At 45.3% G+C, this 7,034-nt stretch overlaps 1 long non-coding RNA gene across 2 annotated transcripts; it reads left to right on the top strand.

Moving 5' to 3' along the window:
- Positions 1–3,223: 3,223 nt before the first annotated feature.
- LOC127500784 (uncharacterized) lies at positions 3,224–6,648 on the top strand. 2 transcript variants are annotated; one of them, XR_007926424.1, is made up of 7 exons: positions 3,224–4,197; positions 4,297–4,336; positions 4,433–4,975; positions 5,076–5,117; positions 5,227–5,370; positions 5,852–6,180; positions 6,272–6,648. It is a non-coding gene; the product is annotated as an uncharacterized LOC127500784 (long non-coding RNA). The 2 variants fall into 2 exon arrangements; XR_007926423.1 differs by having other exon boundaries at positions 5,852–6,648.
- Positions 6,649–7,034: the final 386 nt, after the last annotated feature.

Raw genomic sequence — 7,034 nt, 5'->3', positions numbered from 1 at the left:
CCCCCTCAGAGAGCGTATCGGGGTTCTACAGTCGTTATTTCCTGGTTCCCAAGAAAGATGGCGGTCTCAGACCCATCTTAGATCTCAGAGTCTTGAACCGCTCCCTCATGAGACGGAAGTTCAAGATGTTAACGCTGAAACAGATCCTCGCGCAGATTTGCCCCGGGGACTGGTTCTGCTCGCTGGACCTGAAAGATGCTTACTTTCACATCCAGATAGCCCCTCGTCACAGACGATTCTTGAGATTCGCATTCGAGGGAGTGGCTTACCAATATACAGTCCTTCCCTTCGGGCTGTCCCTAGCTCCTCGCACTTTTACCAAGTGCATGAACGCGGCGCTTTCCCCACTGAGACAGATGGGAATCCGTGTTCTGAATTATCTCGACGACTGGCTCATTCTGGCCCAGTCGAGAGCCGAGCTAGAACTCCACAGATCCGTGCTCCTCAGCCACTTGGAGTGTCTAGGACTCAGGGTCAATTTTGCCAAGAGCTCGCTGCTTCCCAGCCAACACATCACGTTCCTGGGTGCAGTTTTCGACTCAGTCCGTATGACGGCGGTAGTCTCGCCAGAGCGCGCCCTGGCCATTCAGCAGCTCGCGGCTTCAGTCAGAAACAGAGCCTACCTCCCTCTGAAGTTCTTCCAGAGGATGCTAGGGCTGATGGCTTCCGCCTTCCCGGTTCTGCAGCTCGGTCTTCTCCGGATGCGGCCTCTGCAATACTGGTTGAAGTTTCGGGTCCCTCCTCACGCCTGGCGGCACGGCCGCCTGCGTCTCAGGGTCAATCAGGCCTGTTTGACAGCTCTGAAACCCTGGACGAACCCTGTATGGTTCAGTCTTGGAGTACCCCTACAGGCGGTGTCCAGAAGGACAGTGCTCTCGACAGATGCGTCCAACATGGGTTGGGGTGCTCTTTGCGAGGGCAGACCGGCCTTCGGCTCGTGGTCTCGCGAAGAAAGCCATCTGCATATCAACTGCCTCGAGATGTTGGCAGTGTTCCGAGCCCTTCAGGCGTTTCAGGCATACCTGACGGGACGCCACGTCCTAGTCCAGTCGGACAGCATGACAGTGGTGTCATATATAAATCACCAGGGCGGCCTTTCGTCCAGCCGCTTATGCGCACTGGCGAAACGTCTTCTGGAGTGGGCATTTCCGAGGTTACAGTCGCTCAAAGCGACTCACATACCCGGGAGAACAAACTTGGGAGCAGATATGCTATCTCGGAGCAACGTCCCCTCAGACGAGTGGATGCTCCACCCGCAGACGGTTCTCACGATCTGGGAGTTCTTCGGGAGGGCAGAGATAGACCTCTTCGCCTCAGAAGACAACTCTCACTGCCCAATTTATTTCTCGAAGGAGGAAGATGCTCTGGCCCACGACTGGCCCTGCACCCTCCTTTACGCTTTTCCCCCGATCGCTCTGATCCCTCAGGTTATCAGACGAGTCAGGGAAGACAAGCACAGAGTCCTCCTAGTGGCCCCGCTCTGGAGGAGCCAAATCTGGTCCTCAGAACTGTTCAGGCTTTCCACGGAAGCCCCGTGGCCGATCCCCCTAAAACAGGACCTCCTGTCTCAGGCGAACAGGACGATCTGGCATCCCCAGCCAGAACTCTGGGCTCTGCACCTCTGGTCCCTCGATGGGAGCCTCCAAACCTCCCAGGGGACGTGCTAGATACCATCTCTCAGGCGAGAGCCCCGTCCACGAGACGCCTCTACGCCCAGAAATGGTCGGTCTTTGTTGACTGGTGCTCTGCATGCAGCATAGACCCTGTGGAGTGTGGCATATCACCGATACTGTCATTCCTCCAGGAGCGTTTAGATATGGGTCGCACCCCTTCAACGCTCAAGGTTTACGTAGCAGCCATCGCAGCGTTTCACGCTCCTATCGCTGGCCAGTCAGTGGGACGAAACAGCCTTGTGGCGAGTTTCTTGAGAGGTTCTAGGCGATTGAATCCACCTCGTCCTCTCACTGTTCCCACCTGGGACCTCTCTTTGGTCCTCAGAGCTCTCAAAGGGCCCCCCTTTGAGCCACTGTGTTCAGCTGACCTCAGGCCCCTGACACTCAAAACCGCTCTGCTGCTTGCACTAGCATCGGTCAAACGAGTCGGCGACTTGCAGGCCCTCTCTGTGAGCCCTGCATGCCTTGAGTTCGGGCCCAACGACTCCAAAGTCGTTCTGAAACCTAGGCATGGCTACGTTCCGAAGGTGCTCTTGACTCCATTCAGAGCACAGGTCATTTCCCTCTCAGCGCTTCCTCCATCGTCGGACGAGCGAGAGCTGGAATTACTCTGCCCTGTCAGGGCATTGAGGACCTATGTTGAGCGATCACAGCCTTTCCGGCAATCCGATCAGCTCTTTATCTGCTTTGGCGGGCGCACCAAAGGGTCTTCGGTCTCAAAGCAACGTCTTTCGCGTTGGATAGTCGACGCTATTGCTCTTTGCTACTCCTCTATGGGCCTCAACTGCCCCATAGGAGTTAGAGCCCACTCCACTAGAGGAATGGCTTCCTCTTGGGCATGGTCCAGTGGAGTTCCTATTAAAGACATCTGTGAGGCGGCCGGCTGGTCCTCACCGTCCACTTTTGTCAGATTTTATAACTTGGATATCCCGACCTTACAAGCTCGGGTCCTCTCGGTATGATACGGCGGCCTCTATCGAGCTCCGCCTCATGCCACCCCGGGAGTTAGCTCCCCTCTTGCAAGTGTAACACATGGGTTCGACGGCTCCGGCCCTCTCACTTGTCCACTGGTTCTCTCACGGTGTCCAAGACAAGTTCAGTCGTTCCCTGCCGTGGCACGGCGCGGTTGAATTCGTTCCCCATACGCAGTACGAGTGAAGTATCGAAAGGGAACGTACTCGGTTACTAACGTAACCTCGGTTCCCTGAGATACGGAACGAGTACTGCGTTACATGCCGTGCCACGAGGCTGCGGCCTCAGTGTCGTCGCTTCAGTCGTATGACCTGAAATCCTATGGCGAAATGCCTGCTTATATAGCCGTAAGCCCCGCCTTTTTTGGCGGGCTTCTTCGCGCGCTTTGTCGCCATAGGCCGCGCAGCTATGCCGCGCCGTCATTGGTTCAACAACTTTCCATGAGTGAACCAATGACAATGCAGTTACACTGCGTTATTGAAAAAGGCTTCAGTAACGGGGAAAAAGGAGACCTTTCCCCATACGCAGTACTCGTTCCGTATCTCAGGGAACCGAGGTTACGTTAGTAACCGAGTACGTTCTGCTGCGTTCAATGTTTCGTTTCGTAACGAATTTCTTCTCATAATATCATCTCATAATATAATTATACATTCTTTGTTGAAATACGCGGACATTTCAACAATGAAGAGTTTTCGAACTGAAGGAATTCCCGCCCGGCGCAAGGATACAGTCTCTTCTAAGCACACGGTGAGTGGCGCAGATTGCAGCCGTACGTGGATGTGAAGCGAAAAAATAAGCGGGTAAAATACACATTTTCTAAACTTGTCTTTATTATATGTTGTTTCTAGCATTTTGAACTGTCCCAATGCCTGAGTCGTTAAACCAGTGATTGTGTGTGTTTTAATGTTTTAAACGGTGCGGGCCGTTAATCATTTAAAATGTTTATGATGTTTAAAATTAGGTCTCAGTTGACGGTAAGGTGTAGTTTTGTTATTTACTTGACATTATCAAAGTCCTAACATTAGTCCCTTATTTTGTTGAGGCTTTCTGTTGCATTTTGTTTCCACTGTAAGTTAGGCCTAACGTTACTGCCATTTTTCCATCTGAGGAAAAAATGTAACGTACTTTGCCAAACAGCTGACGACGAGTAGCGTGGATTTATAATTTTTTGGGATATACTTGAATCTACATGAATTATATATGTGTATATAAATATATATATATATATATATATATAGTACCGGTCAAAAGTTTGGAAACATTAGGCCTAGTATTTTTAACGTTTTTGAAGTCCCTATGCTCATCAAGCCTGCATTTATTTGATAAAAAATACAGAGAAAAAAAAAAAAAAAAACAATTTAAAATAATGGTTTTCTATTTGAGTATACTTTAAAATATAATTTATTTCCGTGATGCAAAGCTGAATTTTCATCAGCCATTTCTTTAGATTATTATGGATTTGTAAATGAATGTGTCCCATGCACTCATGTTTCTATCTCTCTCTCTCTGTAGATAAGTTTTGAGTTTCTGATATTAAAGGCATAGTGAAAAGGTGAGAGTTGCACCATTTAAAGATAATATAGTTGCTAGAATGTATGTTTTTTATGTTTTATATCTCACAAAAAGTCTCTCTCTCTCTCTCTCTCTGCAGATAAGTTGTTAGTTTCTGATATTAAAGGCCTGGTGAACAGGTGAGAGTTGCAACATTTTAAGATAATATAATTGTTAGAATTGATGTTTTTATGTTTTATTTCTCACAAAAAGTCTCTCTCTCTCTCTCTCTGCAGATAAGTTGTGAGTTTCTGATATTAAAGTCCCCATGAACCGGAAGTTGCAAACGACTTTTCTCCAGTGTTGTGACGTATTTCCAAGTGAAATGGAATATTGAATAGAGGGCAGGGTTTTACTTCAGCGCTCCACTTCTCCATCTCTGGCTCATAGCAGAGTAACGGTTGGAGGGGAGTGGTTTAAGCGTTTTCAACCCAAGCCGTCAAACTGACGTCATCAGAGAAGGAACGCCATTCCAGACCGGAAGTAACTTTTCAGATTTTGATTAAAGATCACCGCGACAAACAATTTTTTTCTGTGTATTAACTTGCACAGATTAATTGTTCACCACAAAACTAGTAATATGCACTAACAAAGTAAATAGGGTAAATTTTGATTTCATGCCAACTTTAAAGGCATGGTGAACAGGTGAGAGTTGCACCATTTAAAGATAATATAATTGTTAGAATTGATGTTTTTATGTTTTATTTCTCACATTAAGTCTCTCTCTCTCTCTGCAGAAAAGTTGTGTTAGTTTCTGATATTAAAGGCATGGTGAACAGGTGAGAGTTGCACCATTTAAATATAATATAATTGTTGGAATTGATGTTTTTATGTTTTATTTTTCACAAAAAGTCTCTCTTTCTCTCTCTCTCTCTGCAGATAAGTTGTGTGAGTTTCTGATATTAAAGGCATGGTGAACAGGTGAGAGTTGCACCATTTAAAGATAATATAATTGTTGGAATTGATGTTTTTATGTTTTGCTTCTCACAAAAATGTTACAGATCTCTTCTTTTGTCTATATGAATAACAGGAAGGGTACTTTGTTTTCTGTGGACCAAATCATTGTTAATAGCCACAGGACCAGTTTCAGTGATACTGTTGAGTTTGCATCCTACAACTACCTGAACATCTCGTACCCTGCAGGCCAAGGAGCAACGCTGGAGTTCTTGCAGAGGTACGAAACCAGCAGTTAATTTCATACATTAAAACAGTTATGAAACTCTCTCTCTACATTATCTATCTACTCTCTCTATATTAATCAGGACACATTTAAAAACTTTGTTTTAATTTAATACGTTCTCAGACCACATTATCGTTCCAGCATTTTCCAAAAGTTTCTCTTTTACACTGAGGTGTCGGAAGACTCTTAAATCATCTTCCTGCGCATGCTGGAAAATGTAAGAAATAATAATGTTTCCTTAGGACAAAAAAGAAATATCAGTGTGGAAGGAAGGCCAAAACATAAAGAAAAATATGCAAAAGTATCTGGGTTAATGTAGACGTAGACCCTCTGGCATACACACTGTCTCTTTTACAAATTCCCTCTACAAACATGCTCTGTGCCATTTTCCACTATTCTGATATTTTTACTGTTAATTTATTAAAAGAGTTATATAGTAGAGTCTGTTTTATTACTCATGTTGTTTGTTTGACAGTTGCCTTTTCAAGATAAACCCCAAGGGATCTAATGCTGAGAAGAGCACTTAAAGAAAGCAGATGACGGTTAGTCCACAGCATGTGTGTCAAACTCCACTCCTGGGGGGCAACTGTCCTGCAAAGTGCTCCAGCCCGCTCCAGAACACCTGTGTAGTGATGGGTCAACAGCGTGTGGATCCATAAGCAGCTTTATTAAACACAGCAGCAGTACAGAAAAGGGCAGAGCAATACCATAGTCAGGGACAGGCAGGGGTCGAGGCAGGCAGCGAGAATCAGAGACGGGTCACAGGCAGAGATCAAGACAGGCAGCAAACAATCACAGTCCAAGGTACAGGCAAAGTTCAGGGCAGGCAGCAGAGACTTCGCAAAGATGTGGTGTGCGTGTGAGGCTTAAATAGTGTGTGTGTGATGTGGTGCAGGTGAAAGTGCAATCAGTCCCAGGAATGAGGGCCTATGGGAAATGGAGTCCGAATGGCAAAGAATCAATATTCCGGAGATGGCTCCCTCCGGCGGTCCGGAGGATGAGCCGTGGGAGCCATATTCACGACAACCTGCCTGGAAGTTTCTAGCAATCCTGAAGACATTGATTAGCTGGTTCAGGTGTGTTTAATTAGTTCCTGTTGTTTTTAATGGCTCCTTGTAATTCATATATTGACCAGTGGTCAGGTTTTGAAGGCAGACTGTTTAATTATTATTCGACTGTAACTTTTTTTTTGTTTGTAACAAATTGTTGTATTGTCATATTAAGTATACTGCTGCAATTGAAACCATTACTAGTTTTAAAACTGTTTTTGGCTTTTTATAAAATAAAAACTAATAATAAACATTCTTTTGTACTTAAGAGATTGGTTATTTGTATATAACAGCATTCAACCTTATTTATAGGTCATTTTATTATTTTTACACAAGTAAATGTCCTTCATTAAACATTAAAAAGCTAAAGAAAATACAGAAGATTTTATGTAAAATTATGGTTATAAACTGTATTTTATTACCAGAAAATTACTGTATTTTTACGAGACGTTTATTTTCCGTTATTTTACGATATTTCTGGCGCCCCAGCTGGCAGAAAATTACGGGATTTTTTTTTTTACAGTGTAGGACACAGCTGATTGGTCCAGCTTGCGTGCTCAAACTTAAATACATGCTTAGCATTTTGCTTTAGCAGTGCAGCGTGCTTTC

The sequence above is a fragment of the Ctenopharyngodon idella genome, chromosome 19 (assembly GCF_019924925.1).
Source record: "Ctenopharyngodon idella isolate HZGC_01 chromosome 19, HZGC01, whole genome shotgun sequence".
Classification (NCBI taxonomy): domain Eukaryota; kingdom Metazoa; phylum Chordata; class Actinopteri; order Cypriniformes; family Xenocyprididae; genus Ctenopharyngodon; species Ctenopharyngodon idella.
This window is presented reverse-complemented; position numbering and strand designations above follow the sequence as displayed.